The sequence below is a fragment of the Lissotriton helveticus genome, chromosome 7 (genome assembly GCF_964261635.1).
Source record: "Lissotriton helveticus chromosome 7, aLisHel1.1, whole genome shotgun sequence".
Taxonomy (NCBI): Eukaryota; Metazoa; Chordata; class Amphibia; order Caudata; family Salamandridae; genus Lissotriton; species Lissotriton helveticus.
The window spans coordinates 202,188,427-202,207,065 of record NC_136068.1 but is presented as its reverse complement, the minus strand read 5'-3'; positions in this window follow the sequence as shown (position 1 = coordinate 202,207,065).

Here is an 18,639-nt window from a genome sequence, read left to right as displayed (position 1 = left end):
CAAAGTTGCATAGAATATAAGGCAAATTTAATTAAAATTCCAACCCACATATAAAATGACACGATTAATAAACACATTCAATAATAAATGGTTGTTAGTTGCACAACACAAGTGTTTTTTGTTAATGTTTTCTGCTAGTTACATTTGATTTTCCATGTTATTTCTTCACGTATTCTACATTTTGGCCTAAGCACATCACATTTATTGCACTACAAGATCCTAACATTTAGGTTAACACGACAAAAGATTATATGCTGATGCAGTCTACATGTGTGATTATAATTCACCCTTACAATGAAAAATTTGACTTTGCGCTACATCAACCTCCAAGAGAGCTATCCCACCTGAGAAATGCTTTGTGGATTAAAATGCCTGTCTGCCCTGGACCTACCAATATCGAGCCTGGAAGCTCACTGTGGTTCAGATAATACGCACTGAAAGTCATAATGCAAATCCACCTCCCAGTTTAAAATCCTCTCACTGAATGACGTTGAAGGATAATAGCAAAAAATGTACTTTATCTCTCGACACGTCTAAGGTAAAGGGGACATAAATGTAGGGAAGACAAATGATTAAGGAATAACAAAGGGAACCTGTTGCAAGCAATATCAGGAAACGTAGGTTCTCAGAAGAGATTTATTACAGAAGGAAAACAGCTTAAAATCCACTGGAGGATAAACAGCCAGGCACTACCGATGTCCTCTTCTTCAACGTCCCAATACCACCCTCAAACATTCTACATGACACATAACAATTCCATAGCTTAACCATTCTAACAATGACCTAATATAGAATACCACAGAACCCAATTTCATGGCCCCTATAAAGTTTTTGATTCTTTAGTAAGTACTCATTAGCACTGAAAAAACCTAGGGCCTGATACTATTCATTACGAAAGGCGCAGAAGTTAATAATTCAATATGTGGAAGTCTACAATGACTGCATAAAAGCCTTTATCTAATTTCCTTATTACAGTCAAGATGAGATGTCTTTAGTCACCTGTAGTAACAAAGTGATGTAGCTTCTCAAATGTAAGAACTTACTTCAGTTGACTTGTGCTGTCAAAATGACTGCTGCAAGACCCAGCAGCCAAGAAGAAAGGCAGGTCACGGAGCAACCTAATCAATGAAAACAAGAATAAATTTTTACTTCTTCTGTTCTGTTTTTTAACATGAACCGTGATCAGCAGAAAGGAGATATTAATGCCAATATTTTTATTTACTGCAAGCTATAGGTCATTATAGAAAACGTAGAATATCAACATGTTTCTGCACTTTCTGAGGTACAGCATTTATTCTGTTATTGATTAGGCTGTTTCTACTATCTTTTTTGCAACAAATTACTAAATTGTTTTAGGTGGGTTTAATTTCTCACTACAGATTCTGCTTTTATTCATTATATCAGCAACCTTACTCTCACTTTCAAATGAAAGAGCAAGACAACAAGGGGCTATTCACAAAGGAAATGTATACTTTTTACTATTTTTGTTTTTCCACAAAATCCAAGTGGAAAGTTGCTCAAAAGTGTAAACTTAGAAGTCTTCAAATGTAGGAGTGCAAAATACTACTGGCAAAAAGAAACATACATGGCCAACCACTGCTATTGCAACACCTTCGTATTGAAAATAATGGAGGCAGATACTAAAAATAGAACCCAATAGGGTATAATGTCAAATTCAATTATTTAAAATAGTTAAAAATATCAATAAAAATGATTTAATGCTAACAAATATCTACAAACAAATTATATTTAATATTGAAAATATAATATTTGTATTTACTCTTTTCATTGGTTTTACAATGTTATGATGACAAAGAACCAATCACACAGTCCAAGCACTGTCCATTACTATCTAACAAATCATCAATACAATCACCTGCGTAAACTTATAATTGAACTATGTTAAATAGACCAAATTTGTGCTCAACATAATATTTAGGAGTTTTCTGTTCCAGCACCTGCATCAAGCAAATAATCTCACCGGTTCACTGACAGAATATTGATTTAAGAAAGAACATAGATGTAAAAAATATATAGGAAAAAATATAGAATGCAAAAATAATGACTCCCTATACTTAAACAGTTAAGTACACATATATTGAAAAAAATAAAATATCACTGTTGAAAATATAGTTGTACAAATACTAACATTTATTTTAAAAAAACAAGTACAATGTAACAAATATAACAAGCCTAATTAAAAAAGCTAAACAACCACGCATAATAATAAATATATATATTTATTTTAAAACAATTAAACTATTAATTTTAATTTGTTTTGTAATTTTAAAATTACATAAAAAATCGCAAGTACATTTATATATATGTATATCTGTTAGATTTGGGGGTCTCTGGTTGCCACAGGTAAGTACTTGTGACAAGCAGGGACCCTCTCTTCTAGTCAGGATAAGGGGATCACCCTCTTGAAATAACCCCTGCACACCCTCTAGGTAGCTTGGCGCCAGCAGACAAGATTTATTTTCAGAGACCTTATAGGTGAAGCATTTGTGAACACATACAGTAACTCAGTGACAACACCACAAATGGACACCACACTAGATTTATATAAAAAATAATTATCTTTAATGTAAAGACTTAGCACAAGACCAAATAACGACAAAAATACCCACAATACTGTTTAGCAATCGAGAATTCCTTAAAAATGCGTAATTTCTAGTTCTGTGAGCTGCGCACCCTCTGTCCGAGTCTCACGGAGATGGAAACAATATCAAACAGAGTCAAACAGGCGCAGCGCATGCTCCGGTCCGATGCGTACACCACTGTGGTGCGAGTCGTTCACAGTACCTTAGTCGTTGTGCCCGGCACGGACGATGCGTTGGAAAACATAAGCGTTGCAGGCAGCGATGTCCTCCTTTGTTATGTTATGTTATGTTATATTTATGCTTCTATAGCGCACGGCCACTCCATTTGGAGCATCCCGGCGCTTTTTCGAAGGTACCCACCAGAAGAGGGAGAAACATAACACTGAAGGGACATGTAACACACCTATAAAACAGCAGCAGCGGACTATGGGAAAAGCCAAGTTTTAGGGGCCTTTCGGAAGGGCAGCAGGCTAGAAGCCTGTCTTAAAAAAATCGGGAGGTCATTCCAGGCACGAGGAGCTAGATAACGGAAGGACCGACCTCCTGCTCTGGCGCGCTTGACAATGGGAACCTTCACTTTGGATAGCGCAGCAGATCTCAGAGATCTAGAGGGCTGATACCAAGACACACGTTTAGAAATATATTTAGGACCAATACCATGTAAGGCCTTGAAGGTCATAGTCAGAGTTTTAAAAAGAATCCTTTTATCAATCGGGAGCCAATGTAAGGTAGAGAGAAGAGCAGTGGCTCTGGCTCTTCTTGGGAGGCCAAAGACCGCTCGGGCTGCAGAGTTCTGAGCAACTTGAAGACGCCTGACCAGGTATTTGGGAAGCCCCAAAAATAAAACATTGGCGTAATCCAGTCTGGAGCCAACCAGTGCCTGGACGATAATTTTCCTGTGCTCGATGGATACTAAAGGTAAAAATTTGCGTAGCATCCGAAGGATGTCAAAACATTTCCCAGTGAGAGAGGAAATGTGAGGACCAAAAGATAGGTCGCTATCAATGATCACTCCCAGATTTTTGGCCTTCTGGGATGAGCTAACGGGGGGACACATATCCTGCGGCCACCAGGGTTTCCAATCCGGCTCAGCGATACACCCAAAAAAGAGCAGCTCCGATTTGTCGGAGTTGCATTTCAGTCCATGATGTCCTAACCACTCGAAAACCGCACTCAGACAACCTCTGACCTGATCGTCATTAAACAGACCATTCCTGTTGCTCACAAACAGGAGCTGGGTGTCGTCGGCATAAGTGACAATCCGGGCGCCGAAAGACTCCGCGACCGCCGCCAGAGGAGCCATAAAGATGTTAAAAAGGAGGGGGCTCAAGATGGATCCTTGGGGAACCCCCACTTCTAGCAGCGGCATCTCGGCGGAGTAAGGAGGAGCCCAGATTGTCTGCCGGCGGTCGGCTAAGAAGGATTTAAGCCACCTCCACACCGTTCCCTGCAGGCCAAAGTCCCAGAGTCTAGTAAGGAGAAGCGCATGGGGAACGGTGTCGAACGCCGCCGACAGGTCAAGCATGACCAATGCCGCCTTTCTTCCAGCATCCAGCTCCTCCCGGATGGCGTCTGTGACTTCGAGGAGCGCAGTTTCCGTGCTGAAATTCGCACGGAAACCGGATTGGGTGTTATGCAACAGATCATTTTCCTCGATGAAGTTAGATATTGATCTGTGGACAAACCTCTCCGTCACTTTCGCTAGAGCTGGGAGTAAGGAGATAGGTCTGTAGTAGGCATGGACTAGAGGGTCGAGTGCAGGTTTTTTCAGGAGTGGCAGGATCATGGCGCTCTTCCAGGCTTTTGGAACTACCCCGGATGAGAGTGACATATTTAAAATGGGGTTGACCAAATCATTCAGCACAGGTGCCAAGTACGCTAAACACTTGGCCGGGCACGGATCCTGTGGGGAACCAGATTTAAGGTTGGACAGGATGTCAAAAGAGCTTGCAAGATCCAGTGGGGGAAAATCACACAGCAGAGGACCGTGAACAGACATGGGACGCCCGAGGCTCACAGGTTGCTGCTGGAAAGTGAAAGAGAGGGAATCTTGAATAGTAGTAATTTTCTGTGCAAAATATACAGCCAGATCCCTCAACCAGGATTCAGAATGCGTATGAATAGGGGTGTAAGCAGAGGAAGAAGTGAAGTCTTTTACCACCCTAAAAAGTTCTTTACTGGAATGCTCCGCCTCATTTATTCTAGATTCCAAGTAAGCTTTTTTTCCAGCCCAGATTGATTTGTGGTAAACTCTAGTCAGTGTCTTAAAATTCTGCCTTTCTGAGTGATCGTAAGATCGTCTCCAAGCTCTTTCAGCTTTTTTAAGATCTTGTCTAGCTTTTTTTAGCTGCGGAGTAAACCATGGGGCAGATATCCTTTTATTGGCAGAGTTCTGTGTCTTGGTCGGGATCGAACTCTCAAGACATTCTAAGAGCCATTGATGGAAAAAAGCGGTATAGTCCTCTACATTGTCAGATGTTGGACAAGGAAAGTTGATTAGGGTGTTTGATAGCATCTCTCTAGTGAACAGATGGAAAGATTTAGAGAGGTGCTTTGACAACCCCACTAATTTGGACCGTGTTAAAACCAAAATAGGGAGGGAAAAGGAAATAAGAAAGTGGTCCGACCACAAAACTGGCACGGGAAGATCTACCCCAATAGGGAGAGTAGAGAAGATCTGGTCCAGCGTGTGGCCCTTCTCATGGGACGGTCCAACCACGTATGGAACTAATCCGAGCACAGAAGTGATATCCAATAATTTTTGGGTATCTGGATCTGAGCTAACATCCATATGAATGTTTAGATCACCTAACAGGAGGCAGTGATTAGATCTGAGGCAAGGAGTCGAAAGGGCTGCCTGTAATTCTTCTAAAAACGGCCCCACCGAGCCTGGTGGTCTGTAGACAAGAATCCCTGTACAAGCCTGGGAGGACGAGAGCTGAAGGGTGAAGCCGAGGGCTTCGCTGCCCTGGATATTGTCAACAGGAAAAGTGCGACATGCTATGCTCTTCTTTACTATGATCGCCACTCCACCACCTCTATCAGACGATCTGTCTTTCCTAAATATATTGTAGGCGGGAGGTATGGCATTAGCCAAATCAGGGGCAGACAAATCAGACAGCCAGGTCTCTGTCAGGAATAAGCAGGAAATCTTAGAATCCTGTAATAAATTCCAGATATCCATAACATGGCGGGGTAGGGATCTGGTATTAAGCAATAAACATTGATAGTTCAAGGGTGTACTAACCGTAGAAGATTGATTGCGTTCAGGAAGGCGCCAGCCACAGTAGCTACAGCCTTTCCTTAAGGCCCTTCCTCCGGGAAAGACGTGATGGCAGAGACTATACGGAGGACGGAGGGAGCAAAGCTCAGAGCTAGAATACATAAGCATAATGAGTCGCAGTGTGAATATCGACCAAATAGCGGTCAGGAAGCCAGCCGTCCTGCCCCGTCCGCCTACGTGCCGCTGACGGGCGCAGACGGGCAGGACTCTGGCGCGACTCAGGCGCAGAGAGGGCGCCACACCTGCGCGTCACCGCTGCACGTTGAAGAGGGTGGAGCTTTAAATAGGCCGGCTGAATCTCGGAGAAACTAACTCTCCTGAGTACCTGCACCAAGATGGCGGCGGCGCGCTTCCCGACCTACCCAGGATGGACACCACCACCCCAGAACCGGACCCGCCAAAGTAGCGGTGATCTTACAGGATTAGAGTGTGGGAATGAGGGCCAGGCGCAGCGCGGCGATATTAAAACAAGGTAGGCAGCTAAATGCTAAATAAAATGAAAAAAAATAGACAAAACGGGAAGTTTTAAAATTTGGCTGCTGGCGGCGCGATTACGCGACCCAGCAGCAATCAGTTGCAGTCTCAGCAGTGGACACCTTACCAGGCTGCCCCGAGCGAAGTTCCGCCTTAAATAGGCCGGCTGAATCTCGGAGAAACTAACTCTCCTGAGTACCTGTACCAAGATGGCGGCGGCGCGCTTCCCGACCTACCCAGGATGGACACCACCACCCCAGAACCGGACCCGCCAAAGTAGCGGTGATCTTACAGGATTAGAGTGTGGGAATGAGGGCCAGGTGCAGCGCGGCGATATTAAAACAAGGTAGGCAGCTAAATGCTAAATAAAATGAACAAAAATAGACAAAACGGGAAGTTTTAAAATTTGGCTGCTGGCGGCGCGATTACGCGACCCAGCAGCAATCAGTTACAGTCTCAGCAGTGGACACCTTACCAGGCGGTAGTGAGTTGCGGCTCGCAGACGTCCTGGGTGTGGTTCGTAGACTTCGGAGTCGCTTTGTTCGAGGGGACGGTGCTTTGTGCGGTGCGTTTGAATTCCGGTGTGGCGTACGAGCCGTATCTTGAGAGTTGGCGCTTGCTTAATCCTTTAAGCGCGGTGCGAGGCAGGCAGTATGCTGCGATTGTGCAAGACGTACCCAGCTGCTCTACGCCCTGCAGATTTCCACACCAGCGGCAGGGTGCGCGTTGAGCAGTGCGGTTCGAAGAGGGGGACAACAATGTGCAGTGCGGAGTCCTCCTTTCACGGTGCAAGCTACGGCTCGTTGGGGCCACAACGTCGCGTTGTTCGAGGCGGACGGCTTGGCGCGGGGCTTCCCCGTGTACGAGTTGATCCTTCGAGGCGCACACAAATCCCTGCTTCGGCGCTATGGGGAAAACAGCATTTTCAGCAGCTCTCTTCAAGGTGGGTGAAGTCCACTGGTCATGGGACTTCGTTCACTCACAAGCCCTTGGAGATCTTTTTAAGCACAAGTTGAAGCAAAGTCTTTGTAGTCTTTCTCTCCTCTCCTTCAGCAGCAAATAACCACTGCAGGCCAACCCCCCGGTCAGGGACAGTACTCGTCCTTCAGCTTTCCCAGTTCCTTCTCCTCAGGCAGAGGTTTCTACTTGTCAAGCAGGATCTAATTTATTGGGAGCAGGGTCCCAATACTTATACCCCTAAGTAATTTGTTCCTCTGGGGTAGAGGGCCTGTGCCCAGCCAAAAACAGTTCTTGAGCAGTGTGTTGACATGACTCTGACTTTTCATTCAGGGAGCAGGCTAGAGACATCAGACACTCCATAGGGGGTGGAGCCAGCATTGTGGTGGAAAGGCACAGTCCTATTCAGAGTCCAAGTGCACTCCTCCCACCAATCTTGATGTAAATCTCTCTATTCACCACCAGGCTACCTAGCCCTGCCCTCTGGAATTCCCCAGCCCTGTCACTCCCAGAACCCAGACAGCAGATACACATCCTAGCAGAGACGAGCTGAAATGGTTAGGCAAGCAAATACCTACTTTCTAAAAGTGGTATTTGCAAACACAGAATATTAAAATAAACTTTACTAAAATATGTATTTTATTATTCTGAGTTCAGGCATACTAAACTCAAATTTCTACCATGTTCCCTGAGTCTGTTAGGATCATAGAATGTAACAATTCTAACAACCCATTCTGGCCTATGAGAACAGGTAGCCTTGCAATAGTGAAAAACATACATGGCTGTAATTCACTATTAGGACATGCCACACACATCAGGGCTTGTCCTACCTTGTACTTACAATGCACCCTGCCCTTGGGCCTACCATAAGGGTGACTAATATGAAGTCAAGGGAAGGTTTAGGGACTGGCAAGGGGGTGCACTTGCCCAGTCAGCATGACAGTACCAGACTGCACGCAGGTTCTGCAATGGCAGACCTTGGACACAGTTTACAAGGCTGCTTCTGTGGGTGGCACAACCAGTGCTGCAAGCCCACAAGCAGCATTTGGATGTACAAGCCCTGGGCACTCCTGGTGCACTGTACTGGGGTCTGACAGTAAACCAAATAACCCAATCATGGAATCCAATCAACATATACATTTTATACAGGGAGCACTTGCACTGTGGCACTGATTGGCAGTGGCACAGTGCTCTGAGCAGCTAACACCAGCAAAACACATGAGGCACAGTAACAAAAAGTGGAAGGGAGACCCACGCCAAGGTGCCAGGTCTAAAAATATACCAATAACATTAAAGCTATTTAAAAAAACATTCTATTTTAAATTAAAACATTAAACTATTTAAAAATCTTTCAACTTCAATTTACCACTCCAGTGAGAGCACAGTAGGGAAAGTGTTAGATAGCGGAGGGGTAAAAATTACTATTCCCACTCATATGAGTGCAACAGGGAAAGTGTTGGATAGCGGAGGGGTAAAAATAACTATTCCCACTCCAGTGAGTGCCACAGTAGGGGAAGTGTTGGATAGTGGTGGGCTGAAATGTACTATTCCCACTCCAATCAGTGCAACAGTAGGGAAAATGTTGGTTTGTGGAGGGGTAACAATTAACATTTCCACTCCATTCAGTTCAAAATTAAAAACAAACGAAATATTAACAACTATAATATATAAAAAACAAAATAAATAAAAATATATATAAATATGTAAAAAATAAAATACAAACATATGTAATATTAAAAATGTAAAAAACGTATTATAGTGCTAAATGCATATAACAAATACCTACAAATATTATTTTAAATAAAATAAAAAATAATTTTAAAACAAATACATATTTTTAATTAGAAATTATTTAGAAACAAAAACATTAATTATTACATACATTTACGTTTTTTTATTTCCTAACCTGTAACACCACACAATTCACAACCCACATCTAAACTGTAAAAAAATATACTTACATAATTAACATATTTAATTACCAATTAAAGAAATGTTAATAATTAAAAAACAAATTAAAACTCATAAAAATGAATAAACTTCCCACACTTTACCCCTAACACCCCCCACAAACCACAGCTACAATTAAACTGTAATCAAATTAATCACACCATTAGATCTTATTTTCAATTAAAAAACCAATAGTATTTAACAACTAATTATGAAGTATGTAAAATTAATCTACTCCACACCCTTTACCCCAACAAAAGTAAAACCCACACACAATAAAGTATAAGTAATTACCCTAATTAAATATCAATGAATAAATTAATATTAAGGATCAACTAATTATTAATTATTTAAACATAAATTACTTCCCACCTTTTACCCTATAAACCGCACAAATTAATTACACAATTTCCATATTTAATTTTCATCAATTAATTAATATAAATTTACAACTAATTATTGATTAATCAAAAATAAAAATACTTCCCACCCTTCACCTCTATAAACCCCACAGCCTGCAACTAACAGAATTACCATAATTATGATCAAATAATTAATTATTAACCAATTAATAATTAATTACAAATTAATAATTAATTACAAATACATTACTACCCACAATTATCACTATAAAATCTAAATTAATTAAATAAAAAATTATTATTTATGTATTGTAAATAAATTACGTACCCCCCCAAATCTCCTATGGAACAAAAAAACACAACATTTTATTAAAATAAAATTGATAACTACTAAACATTTAACACATATATTAAAAAACATAAAAAATACTTATACAAAAAATATACATCACATACATTCAAAATATAAATAAAAATACATAACACTAATTAAAAAATCGATATTTTATACAACTATGGGGGTCAATATGATGGCGGGCAGACTAGACTCTGCCCGCCATCGATGCGTGGACTAAGACCGCCCACTTGTAAGGCAGCTTCCCGCAGCCCAGATTACGATGCAACCACCACCATGGCGGTCGCATCCTGCAACCTTAACGTTGGGGTGGGTGTTGCTGGCTACAGCACCCACCTCTATGTCAAAAACCCATGTCATGTGTTTCCCTCCACTAAGTGGCAGGCTCCACGTGCTGGCTGCCACATGGTGCAGGGAAACCCAGTACACAACCACCTCCCCCCAACACAAGGGGGGCCCGCAACGGACCCTCAAATCCAATACCTGACAGACTTTCCATCGCCGATTCACCACCATGGAAAAAGCTGTTTTTCAGCAGCATCGCAATTTAGTGGATGGTGCCTGCTAGGCACCACCACCATTTTATTCATGCTGACCGCTCTTCCAGGCAATCGGTACAATTGCCTCTGGCGAACCGTAGTGGGCGGTCTTTGCGACCGCTGCAGTACTAGGACGATTCCCCCACCATCTTAATGTGGCAGGGGGAAAATTTCTGTCAGATGGCGGAGGCCACACCACTGCACAGCTGGCTGTGGCAGATCTTCTGCCATCCTAATGACCGCCTATATTTTTGCAAACAATAATAATGGCTTCTATATTTTTAAAAAGGATATTTCTTACCTTGACCTCGATATTCTTGACCACGATATTCTTGCTGTCGATATTTCTGAATCAGGATATTTTCAACTCAATATTTGTGTAAGTCGACATTTCCTACTTGATATTCTCACCATCTGTCCCGGATTTGAGTATGTTTTTGAGGAGTGTCAGTACTCTGTATGCTAGTCTTTCAGTTTGACAGAAGTCCATGGCCTGGGTTGATTCCACAATCCTGGGAGCCTTTTCTGGGAGGCAACATTTAGGGGCCGATTTCGATTCGGGAAAAACCACTCCAAATAGTCGTTCAGAGCGTTTTTCCCGTACGAATCGTACCCTGCAATGTCCCCCGTACGTACGACGAAGTACGATTTGTACCAGGAGCCGTACTCCGTACGAGTCGTACAGAGACTGTACGACTCTAATCTCTGTACGATTCTCCCTCGGAACCCGCTGTACGGTTTGTGGCTGGTTTTTACAACCCAGCAAGTACAATACGTGTCGGGTATGCACTGTACGACCCATTTACTATGGGAGCTGAAAACAGACGCAAAAGCAGAGTTCGCGCTGAAACAGGTACGGAACGGCCCCCCCCGGGTACGGTGCATACCCCCCATGATCGCAGGTGTACGGTGCGTACCCCTGCGATCATGGGATGTGCGCACCGTACCCCATGTATGATGGGTACACCCATCGTACATGTGGTATGGTGCGTACACCCAGCGTACATGGGGTACGGTGCGTACACTCATCGTACATGGGGTACGGTGCGTACACCCATCGTACATTGGGTACGATGCGTAAACCCCATGATCGCAGGGGTACGCACCGTATCACTCGCCCTTACCTGACGTGGACCGTATGAATTGCGTCCTCATACCCTGGTCCGGATTGTAATCGTCGAGTCGTATGGCATGTGTACGAGTCGTACAGCATGTGTACAAGTCATACGGCATGTGTACGAGTCGTACGGTTCACGGTTTCAGCCTTGCAATACGTACGGATCGCGGGTCGATTCGGACGGATTCACGGAATCTGGATCGTACTACGCGACTCGGACAGACGGGTACGATTCATACAGAGAGGGCTCCGGATACAAATCGTACAGACGTTTTTTTTCCCGAATCGGAATCGACCCCCTAGTGATGTCCCTCTTGGCTATTAACAAATTCCGTCCGACAAGGACCCAAATACTCTATGGACCTCCCTACTCATCCATGAGGTCCAGAAAAATCATTTTGAGGCCCACATATACCTCAACCCACCACCTTTCCCAATGTCTGTGCCATGCCTTGCACATACTGCAACTAGACTTTTACTATTATATGAATATATGTGCCTTTAGATATCTTGCATCTTGGACATTGGTGGTTCTGCGCTCAACCCATTTTCCAAAGTCACACTGGGTAATAATAAAACCTAAGGAGAAAATACTTGAACTGTATTAAATGGAGTCAAGAGGAAATAACCAATGTTTTAATCACCCTTGTGGCTTTATTTCTACCATTTTTGTATTGAGAGCCCACATTCACCGCTCATTTATCTCTCACAATACAATAGATATATTCCCTTTTTCCAGATGGCTCTGCAACTAAGTTGCTCTCTAAGGGAAAAGAATCAGGGAGCCCTTCCAACCGAGATCGGAAGCAATTCAATGCATGCTTGAGCTACAAGTATTGGAAAAGAGGGTTCTATGCAACTCAAACTTTGTCACCAACTCCTTCTAGAACTTGATACATCCAGGACCACACATTCCCCAAGCGCATTGTACCTTTTAATTCCTAAGTGTGAATCCCATGTAAGCCAATTTACCTTTCTACAGGGGGTCATTGCAGTGAAAGTCCCATACCATTTGATATGGAGCAGTACTTCATGCCAGCACAACATGTGATTATCTAGAAACCTGGGTAAGGTGTGTAGGAATGGTCCACAGTACAGCATTGACAGTGGATCAGATTGGTCAAGTTTGTGGTTCTCCAATCATAGTGCTGAGTCCTGTCTGTCCCAAATTAGCCAGTCCTTTACCAGGACAAGTTGTGATTCCCAATAACAGTTGTATATCCGCCCACTCTTGGCCAACCTCACATAAACTCTGCCATCCAATGGTGAACATAACACAAGGGCTCTTGTGTTCCAATACAAACCTCTTGATCCAAGTGTGTAGATTCCCCCCAAAAAGTTGTAGGAAGCATATATGAGTAATTTTGTAGAACATAAAAAACAGGATAGCAAGATCATTTTAACTATTTCTCTCTCTCCCATAATTGAAAAAGGAAAAGTGGCCCATGTCTTAAAAAGTCAGACTTCAATTTTGCAAGTTGGGGGTGGCATTAAGCCCCAGCAATGAGCATGATTGCTCCACATTTACATGCCCATATATATGAAAAGATAGTCTGCAACTTGCATTGGGTTGGGCTAGAAAGAAGCATGGAATTGGTGGTTTTCTCTTAAATTGCCTCAAAACTGGAAGTGTATCCACACAATTGTAGAATGTCAATTATGCATTGAATGGAGCAATTTGGTTGTTGGACAAAGAGATAAAGTCATCTGCACACATGGACACTCCATCTTCCTGACCATCTCCTCATTCAAATGGTTGAGGTTGTGCATTTGTCCTCAACCATTCAGCAAGAGATTTGATGATGAAAGTAACCGACAAAGGCAAGAACAGCCAGCCCTGGCCCATACCTCTTTCAGTTTGGAATGAGACTGAGAGGGAGTCATTGCAACATAGAGGAGCATAAAAGGTTTTATACAGCGTCCCCATGGTCCGCTGGAATTGGGGTCCAAAGTTCATACAATGTAATACTTGGTACAGAAGGGCCTGTGAACCACGGCAGAGTTTCAATATCTATTTACAAATGTCTGTGATTACATCAAGTCACCAAAGACAGTGATTGGTACTTTGATTGGGCATAAAGTTCTTGTAGACTACGCGTTGGATCTTTTTGCCAATATTATTATTAATATTTGCTTATTTCAGGGGGGAATCCTCTATAAAACATAAATAAAATACAATACCCTCATTACATAAAAATATAAATATTTAGAAATTCATATAAATGAGATTTGCCCCAGATAAAATATTCAGCCAATTCACCATTAAATCAATACAACTCTAGTTCCTCACAATAAATGTATGGATTATCCTCCAAGCATGATATAGGTTTTTGAACATAGCAAATACAATCAAATCATTATTGTTTGTTATTAGAATCCTCAGTGCTACTTCAAACTGCCTTACCGCTACTTGTTGGTAAATAGGAAATATCCTAGATGTTCTAATGAGTTGGAATACAGGATTGAAAAAAATCAAATGTGCCTTTGTTTCCGAACAGGCCTTGCAAGCTGGGCAAATATTTCCACTTTTGTTCATCACACATCACTCCTAGAAAAAGGAATTAACCACTAAAATCCCTTATCTGAATTTTAAATATAAAGTTTTGACTCGTTGTGGTTCTATCTTGTCCAGAAAATGTTTGAAGTCCAATGTCATTTAAAGTCAGGAAATTTTGCTGTGAAGGTTCTCGAGCTCCATGAGCCACCTTTCAATGACATATGCCAGTAAATTGATTTCAAACGTTTAAACGTTCCCATAGTGATAGATTTATGTCTTTCCCTAGCCTCTCCCAATGACAAGATGTAAAACCAAGACTTGCCGTAATGAAATCAAGGATATTTACATCTCAGGTTCAATTCTTCGAATTCAGAGAATGCATTCTTGTAGAGTTGTAGAACCTAGCTACATAAAAGTCTTACCCAATACGTTAAGGGTTTAAGATGAGCAACATATGCTATATTTTGTAGGGCCAAATCCAAGTGCAGGGGTCTCACTAGAGCACCTTGTGGTAAATTAAGACAAGAGCTCATGGATCTGTTTTCTACTGTGACTTACTTTGATAGATTACAAGTCCACAGAACTCTGAGCCTGATAAAGCAGCCCCCACTGCTATTGCATGGTCTACCTCTAGCACTGGTGACATGAGACAGAAAAAAGAAGATTTTTAGGCCATTATGACCGCAGATGCACTATGCTGCAATCACAGCTGGGTTTTGGTAATCTGTGGAACCCATGACACTAAATTTGTCAACCTCGCCCCCAGGCAATCATACTCTTTCACACCCTCTAGTGCAGTGTCCCTCAAATATTCCCCCACCCTAAATGATCTCTGGGGATTGAAGGCCATATTTTTAGTTTTATTGGATTGATTTAGAGCCCACATTGCTTATAACAGGTGAGAAATGTACTGAGCAATATTTGCAAGCCCATGAGTGTCCTGATATTTATAGGGTATCATCTGCAAATTGAAAGGTGGGAATTTTCTGTCTAGCCATTTTCAGCAAATTATTAATACAGTTATTAAGTAGGCCAATCATTCCACCCACCAGGTCAGTGACCATAGAATTCTCATAGTAAGAGTCAGGCACGGATGACTCTATATTCTTCAATAGATATAATTTCATCCTGAACCTGGGTTAGTGAGATCTTATCAGTAAGTTTCCATTCCTGTTAATGTCTTCCAGCACAAACTGATGGGTAGACCTTTACAAGAAGTGTAAGGCTTCTCCTACACAGGAACCCCCATATTTGCCCTTGCCTGTGATAGAACTTCCAGCAATAAGTCCCATGAAATATACCTTCCTTGTTGATCTATAACAGGACCATACTCAAACTACATGTAGGTCTGTCAGTCAGAGACACTCTCTTCTATTCTTTCCCTGATACCCTCAAGCTTGGGACGGGTATGTCCAGACGTGGGTCCAATACTCACTGTGCCACTGGATTCAAGCTAGCCTGGCTGATGAAGGGTGACCCCGGAACCAGTCCCAGGATTTTGGTTCTGTCCAGGGATGACCTGGCTTGGCTGTTCGGTCTGGACTGTTCCCATGAGGCACAGGATCAAGACTGATTTTCATATGGCTGGGTCCAAACTGGGGAGGCGTAATGGACAAAGGAACGAAGATTTAACTCAGATCTCTTGACTCGGGGAGGATGTTTGAATCATTCAGCATCCCGTCCATCATTTGTTGCAGTTTCAACGCACAGTGTCCAGCGCATGTCTACTCAGTTTAAGCACTGCTGCTGATATGGAACTGATTTCTGTGAACTACAACATGAATAGTCACCACAAAATAATAAGTCAGTTTCCATCGTTATTTTACTGTGGAAAACTTAAGACTATGAAAATGAAGTTGCACATTAATGAGGACACCCATTCTAGTCCTCAAAGACAGACACATTGCTTTTTATTTGCAAGAAGCTGTTGAGAAAGAACTTGAATCATTACGTAAGTATGATAATGTGGGTTTCCCCCATAGTATGGTGCTCAAAAGGACATTGAAGGAGCTGTATGCATATGCGTTGACAGGCTTCAAGCTAACAAAGCAATGGAACTGGAACAACATCCAGGTCCACACATAACTCACATGATAATGCAATTAAATAGTGCAAAGTTCTTCTCTCATCTTGATTTAAGTCAAGGTTATCATCAGTTAGAACTTGAAGACAATTGATGGTATAAAGATCAATAGGAGAAAGGATCACTTATCCTGCATAACCTGGGTATGCATTCTTGGCGTGTCCCAATTAAAAACCCTCATACACGTGTCTTTAGAATGGTATTGGTGGTATAACTTGGTTCTCCGCCTATCGAGCACATGTATGCATCATCATCGGGTTAGTTATTGTGCAGCCGACACCCAGAGGATTACCCCTGGTTAAGACAGTAGTGATCAGTGATGTGTTTTAAGGGATAACATCAGATAAAATCTCGTACAGCCAGAGTGTGATTCTAATAAGTCTGGATTCGAGATAGAAATAAAACTGACACACAAGGACTCAATTACCATATCCCCTGGCTGAGCCTGAACAATGGATGACCTTCTTAAAAGAAAATTGGTGAATTTCTAATAATGGAATGATGATTGTGTTCAACCAAGTGAAGATAGCTAAATTGCATGTTTGCAACTTGAATGCCCTCTTCCTGGTATTAAACTAGAAATCTCTTTGGAACTAGACGGAGATATAAAATGAATATGCCCTTAATAGAGCCAACAACTATTATTATCCCCTTATAAATATTATCTCCTTATAATAATGACCATCCATCTCGAAATTCGAGCCAAGTTCGCTTAAACGAATTTTGGGGCTCTAAATGTATTGAATCCATCACACCCCTCTTTTATCGAACATGGTTTTCTTCCTGGTATAAAATTAGTAATTTCTTTTGAACTAGATGTAGATATAAAATGAAATTGCTCTTAATAGAGCCAACAACTAATATTATCTCCGTATATTAATAATGATCATTCATCTCGAAGCCCTTGCCAAGTTCACTTAAACGGAGTTTGGGGCTTTAATTTATTGAACCCCTTATATATCGAACATGGTTTCTTTAAATAATCTGCCCACTTTGTAAAATAACTTTATTGATTAACTAAGATAACATTGAGTGGGTAATGCATTCATAGTCTTTCCTCAGTTTTCCATTCTGACCCATTATCGTTATAAAACTGCACCCGGAAGTAGTACCAAAAACATCCGGGTTCTGAAGAGGAAGAGTCAGCACAAGTCGGGCTTACAGCGAGACCGCAGGTACTGGAGGACTCATCACACCGACAACCAAACTGTAAAGTATTCGTTCCTTTATTAACTCTGCCAACCCCCCTTTGAAACTTTATTAGCAGGCCTCGCCTAATCCCTCGGACACTTTGAAGCACCGAATTGAACCACGTACGGTACGTGGGGTGGGGCATTTTGACTCTTAGCAATATCTTAATACCAGCAAGCCAAATGCGGGAGAAAAAACAATTCTGCATTAAGGACGCAACTTTACCCAAAAGTTACAGGCACCCACTTAACTTAACCCCGCTCACTGCCAAATATCACCATCAGTAATGCTAGAGGGTGTGAATGTTAAAAAAGTATTACAAACTATTTGTCACTCCCCAATCGACCGAGACTGGAAGGGCATAGTGAGCGTTTTTCACGATGGTAGTTATTAACCCGCATGAAATTACCACAAGTATTGCGAGAGTGTGTGAGTGCAAATAATGAATTATGAATGTTTTCCAATTTTGAAACCAAGTGAGAATGGACGGGTATATTGAGCTTTTTTCACTCACTTTTCAAATTATATGTATAGAAGTACTGGTATATCGAGAACCTCTGAGTTTTTTTACTGATACCACCACGACTCGAAAAAATAATTTCTTTCCACGAGTATTATTAATGTCTTGACATAGACTTTGAGGCATCTAACAGAATAAGCAGAGATATTTTGCCCTTATGAAAAATAGAGTGAGAGAGTGAACCTTTTCCATTTGAGGGCTGCGTGGTTTGACAAAGTATTGCCATTTTCCAGCTGCTGTAACTTATAAGGAAAAAGCTTTCTTATATGTGTCCTTACACCAACCCCCTTCCTCCTCCCCTTCCCTCTTGTTTCTTGTATTCACAGGTACTTACAAGACCTTATCAAGACTAAGATTAATATATCTTTTTCTTTCACGTTGCTCCTTGAAAAGATAATTTCTTTCCAGGATTTCACTTGCAGAGACACCCACGATCTCTGGTCACACTATACACTGGTCCTGAAGAAAGCCCACCCGACACACATGTGCAAACAAGGGCTGAAACATGTCGACCTTTTTATATTAGCTCATAATAGTGCGTGGGAGTCCTAAATACTCTTATACGCACGCCAAACCCCTTTTATTTCTATCTCAAATCCAGACTTATTAAAATCACACTCTGGCTGTACGAGATTTTATCTGATTTTATCCCTTAAAACACATCACTGATCACTACTGCCTTAACCAGGGGTAATCCTCCGGGTGGAG